The sequence below is a fragment of the Triticum urartu genome, chromosome 2A (genome assembly GCF_056163025.1).
Source record: "Triticum urartu cultivar PI428250 chromosome 2A, HENAU_Tu73, whole genome shotgun sequence".
Taxonomy (NCBI): Eukaryota; Viridiplantae; Streptophyta; class Magnoliopsida; order Poales; family Poaceae; genus Triticum; species Triticum urartu.
In genome coordinates, this window is record NC_141874.1 from 446,779,606 (window position 1) to 446,799,893 (window position 20,288).

At 43.1% G+C, this 20,288-nt stretch overlaps 1 pseudogene; it reads left to right on the forward strand.

Annotated features, from left to right (window-relative positions):
- Window positions 1-8,057: 8,057 nt before the first annotated feature.
- LOC125541626 (chloroplast envelope quinone oxidoreductase homolog) lies at window positions 8,058-13,087 on the forward strand (annotated as a pseudogene).
- Window positions 13,088-20,288: the final 7,201 nt, after the last annotated feature.

Below are 20,288 nucleotides of genomic sequence, written 5' to 3' on the forward strand. Positions count from 1 at the left end.
TTTTTGTGGTGTGTGTGGTGTCTGGTGCAAGCTTGCAAAGTGGTGCACTTAGTAATTCTGTTTTTAGGGACTTACATTTCCACTAAGTCCTGGAACAGTTTATCTCATATGGCCATATGTTCATGTTGTTTCATAGTGATCCGTGCCTCTTTTGAGGATGATCAGTAATGATTTTTGTTAATCTTGTAGTGCTCTATCCATCCATGTCTTTATTTGCAATTATGGAGCACCCTAGCTTGAGTCAATCGAGCTCTACTTTAGCTACTTTGTGAATCTGGGCAGATTGTCAACTTGTTTGCAATTTTGCCGATGATGTTGTAGTTGATACGTGCATGCTATGTTATTGTTCTTGCCATGTCTAGCTTTAATTTTGTGCCTTCTTGATGGATGTATGCTTGTCTTGTCATGACTTGCTCCGTGGTGAGTGCATCGAGCTCGTAAACATGCCTACTTGAGTTATGTTTCAGCATGCTCCAGTTTTCACAAAGTCTAAAAACTGATTATGTTTTTGCTATGTTCACATGCTTTCAATTGTATTTTCTGATCCCTTTTGGCTCAAGGTCACTAAGGGACTTTTGTTAAGCTCTTTGAGTAGCTCCGTGCCATGATTTAGTTTTCCATGTTGAGGTCCTGCAGCATGTAGTTTTGTTGCTCCGAAGAGTGCTACCTGATCTGAAATTCCAGACAAGTGTTGATTTCACTAAGTCTGAGATCTGTTTGTCATATGCATTTTTGCCATGCTTGTTTGAACCTGTTAATGGATGAATTGGCCGTAGCTCAGTGCTAGACTTTTGTTAAGAATCTTGAATGCATCCCTGCCATGTATTTTGTTGTCATGTTTGGGTGCTGTAGCATGTTCATCTCATCGCATTTAGATGGCTACTTACTGTAAATCGCAGACCGGTGCCATATTTGAATCACTTGCCATTTCCAAACCGTAACTCCGATTCCAGCGTTCTTTATATCGTTTTCAAGCGATTTCATCTCATCTTTCCAGTGGCACATTTGGATTTCCAAGTTGAGGCCAGGTTCATGCATTCCCTGTCACATCTTGCATATACATCCCGCATAGCATATCATCTTTGGACCATAGTGTTTGGTCCTTGCACGTGGTTGATTATGTCCTTGTTGCTTGTTTGTCTTGTTTGGGTAGAGCTGGGAGACGAGTTCGCTAACAAGGAGCCCGTTGAGTTTGCTTTCGAGGATCCAGTTAACTCTGACAACTGTGCAGGCAAGATGATCATACCCTCGAAATCACTACTATCTTTGCTATGCTAGTTTGCTCGCTCTTTTGCTATGCCAATGCTACGATGCCTACCACTTTCTTTCAAGCCTCCCAAATTGCCATGTCAAACCTCTAACCCACCATGTCCTAGCAAACCGTTGATTGGCTATGTTACCGCTTTGCTCAGCCCCTCTTATAGCGTTGCTAGTTGCAGGTGAAGATTGAAGGTCGTTCCTTGTTGGAACATTTATTTACTTGTTGGGATATCATTATATTGCCATGTTTTCTTAATGCATCTATATACTTGGTAAAGGGTGGAAGGCTCGGCCTCTCGCCTAGTGTTTTGTTCCACTCTTGCCGCCCTAGTTTCCATTATATCGGTGTTATGTTCCCGGATTTTGCGTTCCTTACGCGGTTGGGTTATAATGGGAACCCCTTGATAGTTCGCCTTGATTAAAGCTTTTCCAGCAATGCCCAACCTTGGTTTTACCATTCGCCACCTAGCATCTTTTTCCCTTGGGTTTCCGGAGCCCGAGGGTCATCTTATTTAACCCCCCCGGGCCAGTACTCCTCTGAGTGTTGGTCCGACCGAGTAGACTGCGGGGCCACCTCGGGGCAACTTGAGGGTTGGTTTTACTCGTAGGATGTCTCATCTGAGTGTGCCCTGAGAACGAGATATGTGCAGCTCCTATCGGGATTTGTCGGCATATTCGGGCGGTGTTGCTAGTCTTGTTTTAACCTGTCGAAGTGTCTTGAAGAACCGAGATACCGAGTCTGATCGAAACGTCTTGGGAGGAGGTCTATTCCTTCGTTGACCGTGAGAGCTTGTCATGGGCTAAGTTGGGACTCCCCTGTAGGGATTTGAACTTTCGAAAGCCGTGCCCGCGGTTATGGGCAGATGGGAATTTGTTAATGTCCGGTTGTAGATAACTTGAACCTTAACTTAATTAAAATGAATCAACTGAGTGTGTTACCGTGATGGCCTCTTCTCGGCGGAGTCCGGGAAGCGGACACGGTGTTGGAGTAATGTTTGCGCAGGTTGTTCTCTAGTTTCGCGCTCGTGCTTTGCCTCCTCTTCTCGCCCTCTTTTGCGAATAAGTTAGCCACCATACTTGCTAGTCGCTTGCTGCAGCTCCACTCATATTTTACCTTGCCTTACCTATAAGCTTAAATAGTCTTGATCGCGAGGGTGCGAGATTGCTGAGTCCCTGTGGCTCACAGATTACTATTACACCAGATGCAGGGCCTGATGATTCCGCTCCAGGTGACGCGCTTGAGCTCAAGTGGGAGTTCGACAAAGACTCTCAACGTTACTATGTTTCCTTTCCTGACGATCAGTAGTGGTGCCCAGTTGGGGGTGATTGGGACCGTATCGCATGTTGGGTTATATTTTATTTTGGCGCCGTAGTCGGGCCATGAGTGTTTGGATGATGTAATGTTATTTATGTACTTGATTGACGTGGCGAGTGTAAGCCAACTATGTTATCTCCCCTTTATGATTTATATTACTTGGGATGTTGTGAAGATTGCCTAACTTGCGACATATGCCTTCAATGCGATTATGCCTCTAAGTCGTGCCTCGACACGTGGGAGATATAGTCGCATCGAGGGTGTTACAATCATCCCTTCCTCTTCGGGGGAAACCAACGCAAGCTCAAGAGGTAGCATACCTTCTCCTGATATAACATGTCCAAGGAATCCGGCTTCCTTCAACCAAAACTCGCATTGGCTGTACTTGGCATACAGCTAATGTTCCCTGAGTTTCTCGAGAACTAAACGCAAATGCTCCTTGTGTTCCTCTTCATTCTTCGAATATACCATTATATCATCAATGAACACCACAACAAACTTATCCAAATATTTCATGAACACCTTGTTCATCATGCTCATGAAATAGGCAGGGGCGTTAGTCAGTCCAAATGACATGATCGTATATTCGTATAACCTGTACCGTGTGGTGAATGTTGTCTTTGCTATATCCTTCTCCCGTATCTTCAGCTGGTGATATCCTGATCGTAGATCGATCTTCGAAAACACCTTAGCTCCTTGCAGCTGGTCAAACAGATCATTGATCATCGTCCATGGGTACTTGTTCTTGATCGTCACTTCATTCAAGGCTCGATAATCAACAACCATTCTTAGGGACTTATTCTTCTTCTCAACCAAAAGCACTGGGGCTCCCCATGGTGATGAACTCTGTTGAATGTAACCTTTCTCCAATAACTCCTTGATCTATTTCTTAATCTCCTCTAGATCATTCGCGGGCATCCGATAGGGTCTCTTGGATATTGGCCCTGTGCCTGGCAATAGCTCTATCAAAAACTCGATATCTCGATCCGGTGGCATGCCTGGTAACTCCTCTGGGAAAACATCCAGGTAATCCTTTACTACAGGCACTTCCTCCTGAACAACTCCCGTGAGGGTATTTACTTGGCTACTTCTGGGTGCATGCCTAGATATATACTTGATCCTTTTTCCCTCCGGGGTGGTGAGACAATCTGACTTACTAACACAGTCAATGCTTCCTCCGTACTTTGACATCTAGTCCATTCCTAATATCACATCCAATCCTTGTGACTCCAAGATAATTAGGTCGGATGAAAAAACATGGTTGCCAATGGTTAGGGGTATCTGGTCGCACCATCGACTAGCCATATACTCTGCTCCAGGTGAACTTACTAGCAGATGGGTCCTAAGGGTTTGGGTCGGTAGTTTAAACTTATCCACGAATTCCCTTGATATGTATGAATGCGATGCACCAGTATCAAAAAGAACAAGAGCGGTAAATGACTTAACCAAAAACTTACCTATAACCGCGTCTAGTTGCTCTTCAACCTCCTCCACGTTAACGTGGTTTACTTGTCCTTTGTTGAATGGATTGGGCTTCTTCCCAACGCTCCCATTTCTGTTTCCATTCTTCCCTTCAGGGCACTCCATGGCATAGTGTCCAGTCTTCCCGCACTTGAAACAAGTAACGTGGCTTAGGTCTCTCTTCGCAGGTGTGGCTGGATTGGGGCGGTTCTGATTGTTGCTTGCTCCATTCCCATTCCCATTCCTTGGGCCGGTATGGTTATGGTTACTTCCTCCATTATGGGTTTGGCCTCCATGGTTATGAACAAGTCCTCCCGAGTTCATGGTTAGGCGAGGCTTTTGCTGAGCTCCCGAATTATACCTCCCTTGTCCATACTTCCTCTTACGGCTCTCAATCTGCTGCTGCTTCCCTTCAATCATAAGAGCCTTATCTACCAACTCCTGGTAGTCGTCGAATGTTGCCACCATCAACTGCATGCTCATCTCATCATTCAGCCCTTCCATAAACTTCTCCTGCTTTGCAGCATCTGTGGCCACATCATCAGGGGCATAGCGAGATAACTTGCTAAACTCATCCGCGTACTGAGCCACGGTATGGTTCCCCTGGCGTAAGTTGTGAAACTCACGCTTCTTCATACTCATTGATCCAGTTGAGACATGAGTTGTACGGAAGGCTTGCTGAAACTGGTCCCATGTCACCGTGGCTATAGGGTAGGTGACAGTGTAATTCTCCCACCATGAGGTTGCTGGTCCATTCAACTGATGTGCGGCAAAACGCACCTTCTTAGCATCGGTACATCCTGCAGTGGTTAACTCCCTTCCAATCCTGCGGAGCCAATCATCTGCTACTATAGGCTCGGTGCTACTGGAAAACACCGGTGGCTGCAACCTCAGAAAACGGGCTAAGTTGTCCACTGGTGGTGGTGGTGGATTGTTGTTGTTGTTGTTGCCTTGGTTCTGAACTAACAACTGCATCAGGGTATTCTGTTGCTGGATCAACTGAGTGAGCTCCAGTGGGAAAGCAAATCCGGGGTCACGTCTCGGAGGCATCTGATGGGTTTAGAGGGGAGAGATTAGAATAGAATGAGGTCTAATGAGAAAGCACTACCCATATGCACACGAGACAAACACAATCATTTCACTCAATCAATCAAGCAAGGCATACAATCGGTCTAGAACTATCGCAATAGTGCTCGGACTACTCTATTTACATGGTGTAATACTACTACTTATGTGGTGGTCTACTAAAAAATATTAATCGGTCGAAGACTCCATGATATCTGCTCCAGCTTCGTCTTCAAAGTCATCATCGCTAAGCTCGGAGTCGGTGTCGTTGATGATGATGTAGTTCTCCGGGTGAATCTCCTTGGGTTCTTTGTCTTCTTCTACTGGTGCGGGGTCTCCCAGGAATACTGCTAGCTTCATTGTTAGGTCGACATTCTTATCCACTAGTACGGCGATTTCCTCCTCATAATCTTCACGTGTAGCCTTGAGTTCTTCCTCAAGTTCCGTAATCCTAGCCATTGCCTTCTTCAGATCTATCATGCCTGCACACATCTGATTCTCCTGGCGTCGAATGTGCTGGTTTAGTTCCTGGATGAAAGCTGCAATTGATCTATCCTTCCTGGTGCTGATCATCTCCCATTGCTCGTCTCGGCGCCCAAAAATCTGGTAGATAGTATCCTTAAGCTCCTTTGATAAACTTCTCCAATGCGCCCCATGGTGATGTGAGCTATCATACTCTTGCCTAGACTCCAGGTTGGTGCATCAAAGGAAAACTCTATGGGTTTAGTGACTGGCATGAATGTTCTTCCTGGAACTTGAATCATCCATCGCTCCACTTCTGGCAAAGTGGAGTTTTAAGTCCCGGTGAAGCTTGGTATTCCTATGTTTAGGTACCTAGTGACTTCTTTCAAGTGTCGTCCAAAAGGTTCTTCTTCATCCGGTTGTGCAAACTTGTTCCTTGCATCCGCCATCATAAAGAGTGGAAAATGGAGAGGAGTCAGAAATGAGAAGAGAATAGTGATCTATGGCTTTAGCTTAGTGGTCGTGTCCTACACTCAGCATGTTATCTGATACCATCTTGTAGCGACCCGACCTCAAACGGTCAAGTCTCTGTGCTTCAGTGTCATCCCTGGATCGGTAATGCTGACACACACAGTACTCGAGGATTTATAACAGAGTAGCAATCACACACTTATTACATCGAATGTCTCCAAAGAGAACTTATTACAATAAAACATGGCTTAAGACCATCTAATATGATAACATCGGAAGGCTTGGAAGATAAAGTGAGTCCATCAACTCCAACGGCATAGCTGAGCTGCACGGCAACGACCTAACGAACCTTACTTCTTGTCTGAAAAGTCTGCAACATAATACGTTGCAGCCCGAAAACGGGTCAGCACATGGAATATGCTGGCAAGGTAACAAAGTAGAGCAAGTACAGTATAATACTATCACTACATGCATATTTGGCTCGTGGAAAGCTCTATGGTTATAGTTTTTGCGAAAAGCCAATTTTTCCCTACAACAAAGGAATAGATTTTATTTAACTATCATGGTAGTTGAAACATCATTGAGAAGGTTCCTGCAACTCAATTCCAATTAAGGTAATTAACAACCCAACAATATTAATTTAGAGTGATGAGATACTTAAGATACTCCAAGTACTAGATACTCAAGATGTCCATAACCAGGGACACGGCTAACCATGATTAGTTTGTACACTCTGTAGAGGTTTGCGCACTTTTCCCCACAAGACTCGATTTCCTCTGTTGGATTTCTCGCACTATATGGTGTTTGAGAAATGGATGACCGAGACATAGTCTTTCAGAAACATTAACTCTCTACTCCGGGCAGACCATACCAAACCTACAACCCATTACCTGCTGATCCACCTCTTGAAGAGCTTCACGTAACTTACTCAACTATGCTAGAGCCCATAATAGCTTGTGGCTGCACACGGAAGTTTCTAGCATGAATCATCTTAGTTCCCTTTGAGCCTGGGTGGCGGTCCATAGGAAAATCACACAGGTACTCCAAGATTTCCAAAAATACACGCAACACTGGGTACTCCAGGTGCCTCAATCCACCCAGATGTGTATTTAAGTTGCCACCTTAAGTTGAACCATTAATTAATAATCTCACATCTGCCATGGATTTCACACACCCAAACCACGTCTACAAGCATAGCATAGCAATATAAGCAACGCGTATAAGTAACTCCCAAGGGTTTGAATGTAACAGGGCAATAGGTTCTACCTCATCAACTACTTCCCAGCCCACATGTTAATGACATCCTAACCATGCAATGTTTGAGGATTGTAACTAATGCATAAAACTGGGTGATAAAGGGGTATGATCAAAGTGTTACTTGCCTTGCTGACGATCCACGAAACCAAGAGACTCCAAATAACACGCTTCGCACTCCGGGAATTCTATCGCAAACAAACAATAGCATACATAAGCAATCAAGCAAAGAAACACGAGTACATGTCAAATAAGAAGATCTAACTAGAAAGTTCAACTTAAGAACTTCGGTTTGCAAAAAGAATCAAATCAAACGGAGCAACGAAACTCAAACGGCGAAGAAAACAAGATCCGTTTACTAATCTGGACCTAGGTCAAATTTTACAGTAGCAAAAGCTTGTTCAAGTTGGTTAAACGGAAAGAGGATCCCGAGACGAAGATCTAGGCGCTTGAATCGCCTGATTCCGATAAACGAGCAAAAAGATAAACTAGAGCGAAAATCGGATCAGAAATCGCGATCAGAAATAATCGCAGAAAAAAAAATCCAATTAAAGGAAACTGATGAACAGGCTAACGAACGAGCGTTCGTTGTCTATAACTAACGAGCGAAAACCGTTCATTAAAACGAACGTCCGCTAAATAGAAAAACCGGCGAACCGAAAAAACGAAGTAGGGTTTTCTTAAAAAAACGGATTGGTTTTCTTTAAAAAAACGGCGGCTACCTCTTCGGTCCGGCGACACGCCGCGGCGACGGTGGGGCGAGGCGGCGATGGCGCGGCAGCGGCGCGGCACAGCAGCAGTGCCGGGGTGCGGCAGCGGCGCGGCACAGCAGTAGTGCCGGGGCGCGGGCAAGCGGCGGCGGTGCGGCTTGGGCGGGGTGGGGTGGTGGTGGCGGTGGCGGGGTGGGGTATATAAAGGGGAGGGGGTGCCTTGGGGAGGGGGCAAAGGGGCGGCGGGGCGGAGTCCTAGCCGGACTCCGGTCCGGGGAGGCGTGGCGGCGTCGGTCTCCTAAGGGAGACGGTGTCGTGGGGGAGGTGGGCCGGCGGCTAGGCTTTGGCCCAGTTAGCCCCTGCGCATTTTTTTAAATAATTCCGCCGAAACTAAGAAAATCCTAGAAAATAAAATAAAATTCTAAAAATGCCAAAACAAATTTTCATCGTCTAAGTAAAATATTTAGAACGAGATGAACATTTTCTTGACCCTAAAATGCAATTTTGAAAACGTGCAATTTTTTTCTAATGCAAACAAAATTGCAATAACACGCAAATAAAACAAATATTTGATTTTAATATTTTTCCTCCCATATTTCATTTATTTTGGAGAAGTCATATTATCCCCTCTCATATATTTTAATATGAAATATTCTTGGAGAGAAAAATAATTAAAACCAAAATCCTCATTTCAAAATTTGATAAAAATCAAATTTGAAAACCGGGGAAATCCCCAACTCTCTCCGAGGGTCCTTGAGTTGCCTAGGATTTTGAAGATCGCGGGACAAAATTCAATAAAAATATGATATGCAAGAATGATCTATGTATAACATTCCAAATTGAAAATTTGGGATGTTACAATTCCTCAGTGACATCATAGAATAGGATCATGTAGTTGATGTTCTGAATAATTTCCTTGAGGTTTGAAATTGATTTGGCCCAGATCTTTAAACCTTTCCTAAGCCTTTTGAATTTTACAGCAATGCATTTAGCACTATCAGCTTCTTGAATATCTTGCTCCCAAATATTCCTAACTACATCCTTGAATTGAGGGTGCTTCAGCTAGGAATTTTCAAATTTTCAAACCTGAGATTTAGGAATGCAGGTGCCCACTTGGATAACAATAGGGAGGTGGTCTGAAGTAATTTTGGCAAGAGGAATGGCTTGAGTGGAAGGAAACATGAGAGTCCAGGCTTTACAAGTGAAACACCAGTCCAGTTTTTCCAAAAGAGGGGCATCTTGCATATTGCTCCAGGTGAACTTTCTTCCTTTCAGAAGAATTTCAACAAGAGCTTGATTACTGATTGCATATTGCATATTACTTCAGTACGTGGATATCCCAGTTCCTTCACCGAAGAAAGATGAAGTTCTCATAAAAGTTGAAGCAGCAAGCATAAATCCAGCGGATTGGAAGATCCAGAAAGGGTTGCTTCGTCCTTTTATTCCTAAATTTCCGTTTATTCCAGGTACTCACGCATAACATATTTCTTGTACACAAGGCTTTGTCTTTTGTGATGACAATATTTCCCATGGAGTTGATTGCAATTTGCAAGGAATGCTTCGGATAGAAATTCATAACTGGTCAATTATATGCAATGATAGAGTATATGTAAAAAAATATAAAGTGAAAGATTTAGCACATCCGACCTTTGCTTAGTATATCGTAAGATAGGTATATGTTATATATATTTTTGAGGGAAAAAACAGGACTCTATGGCTTATTTTTATTAATTTAAAAAAATACAAGAGTGAAGACTCAAAACAAAACAAAACAGGGAAGGAAGAGAAAAAAGTCTATACAAGCTAAAATTACATTACAACAACATAAAAGCAAGGATCAATTATCTAAAAGTGTTGACCGACTTTTCAACATAGATGTACACACTAGTATATAGAGTAGTATATTGTATTTTTAAAAGTAGTATATTGTTTTGTTTGCGGGGTATATAGTTCTCCCTCGGTCCCATAATATAAGAGGTCAAAAACACTTTTATATTATGGGATGGAGGGAATACTATATTGTTATTGTCAATGCCAATCTAAACACTCCTTTCACTGCCTGCTAATGAAACAGTAACCGACGTCGCTGGAGAGATTGTTGAGGTTGGTTCTGCGGTTCAAGAGTTGAAAGTTGGTGACAAAGTTGTGTCCAAATTAGTCCTCGGGGTAATTCGAAAAGCCATGATTTGAACAATTTAGTTTATGTCTCATTTATATGCACATCATTTATGACAGAAGATGTTTAATTACAGAAAGTTGGTGGCCTCGCTGAGTATGTTGGAGCATCCGAGCGCATCATCGTCACCTGACCCGCCGGAGTATCCGCTGCGGATGCCGCAGGGCTGCCCATCGCTGGCATCACTGCTCTGCAGGCCCTGAAGGCCATTGGCACAGAGTTCGACGGCACATGCCGCGGCAGCAACATGCTGATCACCGCACACTAATAGAAAACAGGGCTTTCGTTCCGGCCAGATAAGCCCATTAGTTCCGGTTCAGTAACGAACCGGGACTAATGTGAGCATTGGTCCCGGGTCGTGCGGCTAAAGGGATTAGTCCCGGTTCAAATGAGCCCTTTAGTCCCAGTTTGAGACACGAATCGGGACTAAAGGATGCGATGCCCTTTAGTCCCGGTTGGTGTCTGAGATACGAACCGGGACTAAAGGGTGCAATGCCCTTTAGTCCCGGTTCGTGTCTCAAACTGGGACTAAAGGTCCCATTTTCAAACTCTACCCTCTCCCTGTGGATCGCCTTTTCAGTTTTGTAAAAAGAAAAATAAAATGATAAAACTTCAAAAAATAAAATCCTTCGAGATGTAGTTATATTACTACATCTACTAGTTAGGAAAATCTAAAAACTTAAATTTGGACATGTTTTGCAAAAAAGTGTCATGAAAAAGTAAAACGGCTATAACTTTTGCATACGATGTTGAAGAAACATATAATATATCAAAATATTCAACACGAAAATTCGCATCCGATTTTGACAGCCTATGGCCTGTTTGTAAATTTTTAGAATCCTCAAATTCTAAAAGGAAAAAAAGTTATGCTCAAATTTCAGTTTTTTCAATTTTTGTTAAATCAGGTCAAACTTTGGTCAAACTACTTATTCAAGAAGTATTGGTGTTACTAAATAGTTATTAAGAATATTAGTGTTACTAAAAAATTATTATAGTTTTTTTGAATTTTGGTCAAATCTGGTGAAACTGTGGTCAAACTACTTATTCAAGAAATATTAGTGTTACTATATAATTATTCAAGAATATTAGTGTTACTAAATAATTATTTCAATTTTTTGAATTTTGGTCAAACTATGGTCAAACTACTTATTTAAGAAATATTAGTGTTACTAAATAATTATTGTTTTTTAGAGTAATAGTTTCAAACTCAAACAGTGAAACATGTGACTTCATGCTCAAGCTAAACTACTGAGGGTTAATAGGATTGACATCTTACTATTGTCAGGAAAACAACAAGTGCAGACTTGAAAACGAGGGGGAATAGAACTTGGAAGTTAAGCGTGCTCAGGCTGGAGTAGTACGAGGATGGATGACCGGCCAGGAGGTTAGATGATTTGGAATGATGAGGGATGATTAGAGATTAGAGGTTAAATTGAGCAGTGATGAGGGGTGATTAGAGATTAAATTGGAAAATAATTCAAAATTTTAAAAATAAAAAAAATCAATATTTTTCCGTAAAAATAACTTTCCAACCAAGACTAATGGTGGAGCTCCAGACAGCGGCCACGTGGACGGCCTTTAGTCCCGGTTCGTGTAAGAACCGGGACTAAAGGGGGGGGGGCTTTAGTAACGACCCTTTAGTCCCGGTTCCAGAACTGGGACTAAAGGCCCTCTAGAACCGGGACAAATGGCCCTTTTTCTACTAGTGGCGGCATCCGGCAGCATGGGCACGTACACCGTCCAGCTCGCCAAGCTCGGAAACCACAACGTCACCGCCACCTGCGGTGCCCGCAACCTGGAGGCTGTGATGAACATCGGCACCGACGAGGTGCTGGACTACAAGACACTGCAAGGCGCGGCATTGAGCAACTCTTCGGGCAAGAAGTACGACTACATCATGAACACCACGACTGATGGCAAGTAGTCGGCCTTCAAGCCTAAGGATGGCAATTTTACCCATGGACATGGATATCCATGGATACCCGACCCGAATGGATAGGGTTTGGATATGCTTTTGTGTCCACGGGCACCGCCCAAACCCGACCCGATTGCTCGTGGGTAGGGCATGGATATAATCTTGTACCCGTGGGTATACCCAAACCCGACCCGATAGTATGACTTAATGGGCAAAAATCTGCTATCCCTACCCACGGTCACATGTCCCACTGCAATTTTACACTGTTATCTAAAACATGTAAAAGAAATCACACAATCCCCACCGTAACTTTTATTATTTGACATTCAATTCCCACCGTAACATACTGCAACGCCCCTTCCCTTATTTTTATCTCCATCTGAAATGACTTGTCATTCTAATCTGTTAGAAAAATACTAAATGATCTTAGGTTGTAAGTGGACATTGATGTACCATAAGTTGATGTTTACCATAAGTGAAGCCTAGCCTGCCACTAGGTGAAGAACGGAAGAGCTTATGTTAACATTGTGTTATGTCTTATTTATATGTCTCGAGAGGACCCAATGGATATCCAATGGGTATGGATATCCATCGGGTTTGGACATGGACACAATTTTTTGCCCGTGGATATTTTCATGAGCGGGCAAAGATTGTCTTCATGAATATGTATATGGATTTGATATTGTTCAACCCGATCCAAACCCGACCCATTGCCATCCTTATTCAAGCCGGCCCTCAACTGCCCTGGCAGAGTCGTCGACATAGCCTCCAACTTTTGGAACTTTGTCGCATCAATCCTGACGTTTTTATCCAAGAAGAAGTTGTCCATCGTGATTGAATCGATGGGAAAGGAGGACCTGAGGTTTCTGCTTGAGCTGGTGAAGGAAGGGAAGCTCAAGACGGTTGTCGACTCACGGCATCAATTCGAGAAGGCAGCGGACGCGTGGGAGAAGAGCATGAGCGGGCACATCACAGGAAAGGTCATAGTTGTGATGTGAGCTTCATGCATATATGTACACGTTTACTATAAATTTCTGCTATTATATTGGTCAAGTGCTTGTTTGATATCGTTTGGTCATGTAATTCATAAGCAAATCAAACATCTAGTGTTTTTTATTTGCAAGAAGAGATATTTACCATGAAGTGAGTATAAATATTATGACCACTATTTTTTTAAACAATATAGAGATTCCTATGATTTTTTTATTTTTTGTGAGGGGAGATTCCTATGATTTTATTAACGAGTCCAACAGATTAGACATGTTGAAGAAGTGTCAAAAGCAAATGAATCACGTCATCTGGAACAAAGGTATAGGACAAGACTACAATAATATCCCCTATGAAACATTTTCCCGAAAAAATAGACTTGCAATGGTACTAGACAATTACATGGGACATATTACATGAAAGCAACTTTATGTTCACCATCGAAAACCGCGGTGGGCATGTATGACCTGTCATTACTCCTTGGTAGGAGCCTGTGCCTCATCTTTCATTCACAGCACCGTGGTTGGATGCAGCCTCTGATTTTCTCCCACCATTCACTAGGGATTTTTCTCTCTAGCCTTTATCGGGGCATATGATGCCCAATTTTTTGGTGCTTCTAACACCGATTGATGATATTTTTCTAGGGTGAAAACTTGTGATGATGTCTTTGAGGCCATCCGGTCCTGATAGATACATATATCCACCATCTCAACCCAAAGGTGATGTGTTTGAGGCCACTGCTCATGGCATGGCCTTCAATGGTTGGACTCAACAACTTATCCATCCGTCTCCAAGCACATCCACTGTGTAGAATGTCGCTAACTCTTTTGTCCAAGCTAGGTGGCTATATGATGAATTGAGCCGCCCTTATTAATATGGTCGAATGGGGTGTGCTTGAATGCATGGTTAGTTTATGCAACATACCTTCTATATTGAGTATACCTTCATTGACTAAATTAGGCAATGCCGACATGTTTAGTGTCATCTCCTCTTGAAGGTGTTGGTTTCGAAGATTAAGATCGTTCTTTGTTGGACTGACTATCGTTCTTTGGCAGCATTATAACTGTTTTTTGTAACTTCCGTTCTCGTAGTGAGGATTGTTTTCACCAATCCACATCTTGTACTCCAACAATAATAAATTATGTTATATACATTATAGCTGCAAAGGATGGAGTACTAAAATTCCTTTAAAATGTGTAGTTGAACAAAAAACAAACTAGGAAAATGATGAAAGAAGCTCATGTTGATAAGCTTGTATGAGTCATCAATTTGCAAGAAGTCCACCAATTTTTAAAATCAATCACGTAGCCCACATTTTGCTGGCACCCTTACTATTTCTGGTTTGGCTAAAGTGCATGGTTCTTTAATTTCTTTTCATAGCTCCTAACATTATGCTTTTGTTTTCAATAAAGGGCACTTCATTAAAGCACCATATGAAGCAGAGAACATTTTGACTCTGATGACATGATGTCAAAGAGACGTTGGAGATGCACATACCACCAAAAGTAAAAGAAAAGGAGAAAATAATGACAACCTATTGTCATAACGTTGGCGGATTTGTGTCTTCTCACTCTTGAAGGTGTTAGTTTGGAAGATAAAGATGGAAACTTGCTTCCAGTTCTAGGGGCGTTTTCAACCTTTTATTTTCTCCAATACTCATGGAAGTGTATTGTTGCATTGATCGATAGAGTAGGTTACAAGGGTGGAGAACCTCCAACACGTACACCAGTTAGGCATACGGGAGATTCTCATGAGCAGAATAAAGGGGTTGCTCGCCCCCAAAATCTAAGATTTATGTTACATCAATCAGGGCTTGGATCCCTTTGGCGCAGGCTTTGGCCCAAGCGCACACATCATCTTGAATGGTCAAGAACAAGTCATCAATGGAGGGTTACCGATGACGATCAAAGATAATAGCATTGTGATATTTCCCTATTGCTCAAGCCACCAAACAGACAATGGACACGACGCATTTGCATAGGCATGCAGGTGACGCATCCAGTGACGCACTCCGCCAGTCATAGAGGGGGATGCAACCATCAGGCGGAGGGGTGGTGAACTTGCACCAGACCAGGGTGTGGTGCCAAATTGTCTTGGAGAACACACAGCCCGCGAGAAGGTGGTGGATGTCCTCGGTGCCCTGATCACAGAGCACACAACACGGTGGGAGGTGAGACAAGTCACGCCTAGCCAGCCTCTCGTCCATCCAGCAACGGTCCTGATTCGCGAGTTACATGATGATTTTCACATTCAAGGGAGCCCTTTCCAGGTAAGCCGCTAATCTGGGTCGGGGGATAGATCCGTGGAATAAAGCATGGTAGCAGGAAGATGTAGTATAGGCTCCACCTTCATTCCAATGCCAACGGATGATGTCCGGCTCTGATGGAAGTGTGTTTTTAGTCTAACTATTATTGGCTAGACCTACTATAGTTATTGGATGGTAATGTAGATAATTGTATTGTCACTTCGGTCTTCGTAGCAAGGCTGGTTCCGCCAATGGTGGCCACATCTTGTACTCCAACCATAATGGAAAAAATGCAGGAATAATTAATTATGGTGTGTAGTTCTACTTTATGTAACAACATGGCATCAAAGTGACATTGAGGATGCACAATGTTAGAAGTAAAATAAAAAATAAAAAAGCATGATGACATCGAAGAGACATTGAGGATGCACAATGTTAGAAGTAAAAAGATAAAAAAGCATCATGGCATCAAAGAGACATTGAGGATGCACAATGTTAGAAGTAAAAGAAAGATAAAAAAGCACGACCTCCTATTTTCATGCGGCAAACATTAAAGCTTCAACTCGAACATCCTATTTTTGAAAAAAAGGACATCGTCGAAGGTCCTCTAAACCAGCACCTTCAACATGGCTGCGGCAACGAATTGAACGTAGCTCGGATGGGTATGTTCCTTGTGATGAAACCAGCCCATGAGAGTTTAAGTTCTAGACTTGTCATTGGTGCTCGCATATTTCTGAGCTTTGTATGTGAGCATCCCGATTGTACTGCCTTAAAAAATGAGTACGACACACCTAACATGAGTACGGAGCATCTGACCATTGAACGCGATAGAATTTCAAATGAACTACAAGCAATGTTATTGTTCGCACACGAACACGTCACCGTGTACCTCCAACGCTGAGGGTGATGCACCGCAGCTCACGCCGAAGGAGACCCGTCTGGAAGCGCGGTACGCAAGCAATCCGGCGGGTGCTTTTCAGGACCTGAAACCCCACGCGCCCGGGAGGGACCCCGTCTGGACATGCGGCGGCTATGGGCTGCCCTAGGTTGGTTCGCCCGCCCCTAGAGCCTCGAGGATCGCTGCCCTTTAACACGAAGAACGAACGAAGAACGAGAGAGGAAGAACAAGGGAGGGATGTAAAACTAGGGTAAAAAGTAGATGTGTTTTGCGATTGTGTGTTGTTGTTCAATCGACCGTCACCCCTTGGGTATATAAGAGGCGGCTGGACTTCCCGTGCAAGGAACAGGTTTGGATTCACGTGCAAAACCCTAGTCAAATTCGGATTGGTTTTGTCCGAAGTTTCCAAAACTGTTCGGTTTAAACTGGCTGCACCTTGTGGGTCTTTTTTGTGGTGGTAAACGACCTCGGATGAAAACAGGCCCAAAAGCAATCTTGACCATTTCGACGAGGCGAACAACTTTCATGTTGAACTTTTTTTGATCTGAGGTCATCCTCATAGCCAAATTGCTCGCGCAAAACAGCTAAATATTCACGCAACTCATCAGACATACCCACACATGTGTCTGATCCCGGGCGTCATATTTTGCCCATTGGAGGATCGCGTGGTGCGGTCTCTAAATTTTGCATAAGACCTTGGATTGGGACGATCTTTATATTAAAATCGATCGTTTTGACGAGACGAAGACAATCCGTGTAGAAACGTTTCCCATATAAGGCCATCTTGGGGGCGTAATCAGCCGAATAGTGTTCTGAATACAAAATCTGAATACTTCGAACACAACTTCGGCCTTAGAGATGAGACCAGATGACTATGGCCCAAATATCAAAGTTTTTCCTTTTGACGCTATGGAACTTTCTCACTTTGAGCACTTCTCCATTTGAGGCCATCTTAATTAAGTTCTTCGCCGTGCCAAAATCTGGTGTCAACACATGCCCCCCTGTTTTTCGGCAAACTTGTGCACCGAAAAATAACTTGCACGATGCTTTTCCTAAGGACGATGTCAACACTCCATCGTCCATTTTATGTGCTTAGGGCGATAATTTCTATATCGGCCATGTTTAACTTCTTGTTTACATCATACCCTGGAACCGATTACCACCAATCGGCTTTGAAGAGATGGGAATGAACCCGTTCCTCGTAGCACTAAGGAAATCAAACTCCAGAAGTCACGCCTTTAAGCAAGTAACATCCGGATGATTCCAATCCACCGATGCATCGACCAAAGCAACACAAGCCGAATTATCCGCGTGAATGACTTCTACCTCATCATCGACCCACTGTATTAAGAATTGATGCATGGTAGATGGCACACATTGGTTAGCATGAACCCAATCGCGGCCTAATATAACATTATAGTTACCTTGCACCTCAGCAATGAAGAATGTGGTGGCCAAAGTTTTGCTTCCCACGGTGAGTTCCATGCACATCACACCTTTGGCCTCTGTCTTTTCATTACCCTCAAATCCATTAAGTACCATATTGGTCTTCATCAATGCATCGTTATCTAATCCCAACTTCTTGAAGACCGAGTAGGGCGTAAGATTTACCACATCACCACCATCAACGAGCATCCTAGGAACTGGCGATCCGTTAATATGACCTTTGAGGTACAATGGCTTCAAGTGTTTCACCGGTTCTTTTGGCTTCTCGAAGATAGCGTTCTTTGGACCAAAATCCAGTTGAGCCACCTCCCCTTCTTCACCTATAGCACGAAACTCGGCAGGTAAGTAATACACCATATTAATATCCATACCATCCCGAACTGGCGTAGAGTCATAATCCACCATCTCATCTTCATCCCCCAATGTGTATATTGGGCTCAAAGTTTCCTCAATTGAAGGGGATTTTTCAGGTGGTGTGGACGATGTAATAGGGGTCGCATCATCCTCTTTTGGTGGTGAAGGTGTTGCTGCAGCTAATGTAGAAACATCTGTGTTTTGTTTTTGTTTAGGCCTCCACACTTGTTTTGTGAGTGCCATGGGCCGAATTTCACTTAACAATTCGTCCCTTTGCCTCTCCTCTTTGTGCTCTACCTTCTCGTGGTTCCTCATGCGTTGTAATCTCCTTTTCATGGTCTTGGTTAAACCGGGAGGACATCACTTAGGTTGAGTATATTTGGGATCCCTTGGTTTGGCCCTGCTTGTGCTTGCCTCATGATCACTAACCATGGAACCCTGCTGAACAATAACAATATCACAATTAGAAGTAGCCAGATTACCAACAACCGGCTTTTCGATCTCCTTTTGCTTGTCACATTCTGCAATTTCCGCATTACGTGACTTAACACGCCACACTTTTTTGTTGGCCTTACTTGGAGAAATTTTTGTTGGTTGATTAGCACCATAGCTCAAACGACCTTGTGTGGGATAATAAAGCCTCTTGCGAGCAGGCCTTCTAGGTGCTGCCCACCCCATATGAAAAGCATAAGGAGCCATTGGGGGCTGCCACCATCCTCCATTGAAGTCTCTCATGTAATATGGCGCATAGGAGGGTTGTGACATCCATGGTGTCGGTGCCCATGGCCCATATGGCCTTGCATAGCATCGAAACTCTTGTTCCGGAGGTGATCTTGAACGCTTTGAATGTGATGGCCAATTAGAGCTAGAACCGGCCGCTGGACTTGCATATTTGGATAGCAACATATCAAAAGTTGGCCTGATTCGCTTGCGCTTAGCTTCACTCTTTCCCCACTTACCAACTTCTGAATTCTTGGGCTTGATAAATTTAACATGAGTATCTTCTTGTACTTGTGGTTGCCCCCCGAGTGCAGGATTTTTTATGGTGATCTTCAATACTTCCTTTCCATCGGGTTGCTTATCAAGCACAACCTCTCGTTCCAAGACTTTGTCGCTCTCCTTGCCTTTCCTGGGTTCACCAATAAGAACATTATCTTTATTAGCAGATTCGGCTATGCTAGGCCGAATCAACATTTTCTTTCCCTCCAAGTCCATGGTGTTCATCGGGAAGGGTTGTTTATCAACTTGCATCTCAGCAAAATTCAATCGTTCATCATTAATGGCCGATTGTATCTGTCGTCTGAAAACATTGCAATCGTTAGTAGCATGAGAAAATGAATTATGGTACTTGCAATAAGCACGCCGTTTCAGCTCCTCAAACGGCGGTATGGTGTGTGATATTCTAATCATCTTATTTTGCAAGAGAGCATCAAATATTTTATCACACTTTGATATATCAAAAGTAAACCTCACTTCCTCATCACGATTCTCGCGAGTCGGCTTAAGAGCATTGCACATATAAGGTTTGGCCTTTGAGGACCAAACAAATTTGATAGTATAGACATCAACCTCATCGTCCGAATTATCATCATTATGTTCAACCATATACATTCTAGGACGATCGATTGTAGACCTATGGACCTCTTTACTTCGACTCTCTTGAGCCAAAGCTTTTTGTAAGACTTGATTAATGCTCAAAAACTCATAACTTTCTAACCTCTCTTTAATGTGAGTTTTCAAACCACTAAGAACAAGATCCGCCAAGTCTCTTTCAATTATCACTAAGCTATAACATTGGTTCTTTATATCTCCAAATCTCTTGACGTAATCGGTAACCGATTCAACATGTTTCTGCCTAACCGATGTAAGATGTGACAACTTTAGCTCATTATCGCCGCTATAAAAATGATCATGAAACTTTTGCTCCAATTGCGACCATAAGAGAATTGAGCCATGTGGTAAAGTAGCAAACCATGAAAATGCGGTACCAGTTAAAGATAATGGAAATAAACGCACTTTCAATTCTTCTATGGAACCTGCTTCACCCAACTGCGATGGATACTGACTAACATGCTCCCAAGTTGTTTTCGTACCCTCACCACTAAATCTATAATACCTAAATAGTTGGTCCTCACTATCCTATTTCTCTTAACATGAAAGCTATCCACATCATCAGCCTAGCCACATCATCATTCTTCTATTGACTTACATATGGGTCCAATCAGTAGAACACCCCCGGCCAAATAAGCATCAGTTACTTGCTAAGGAC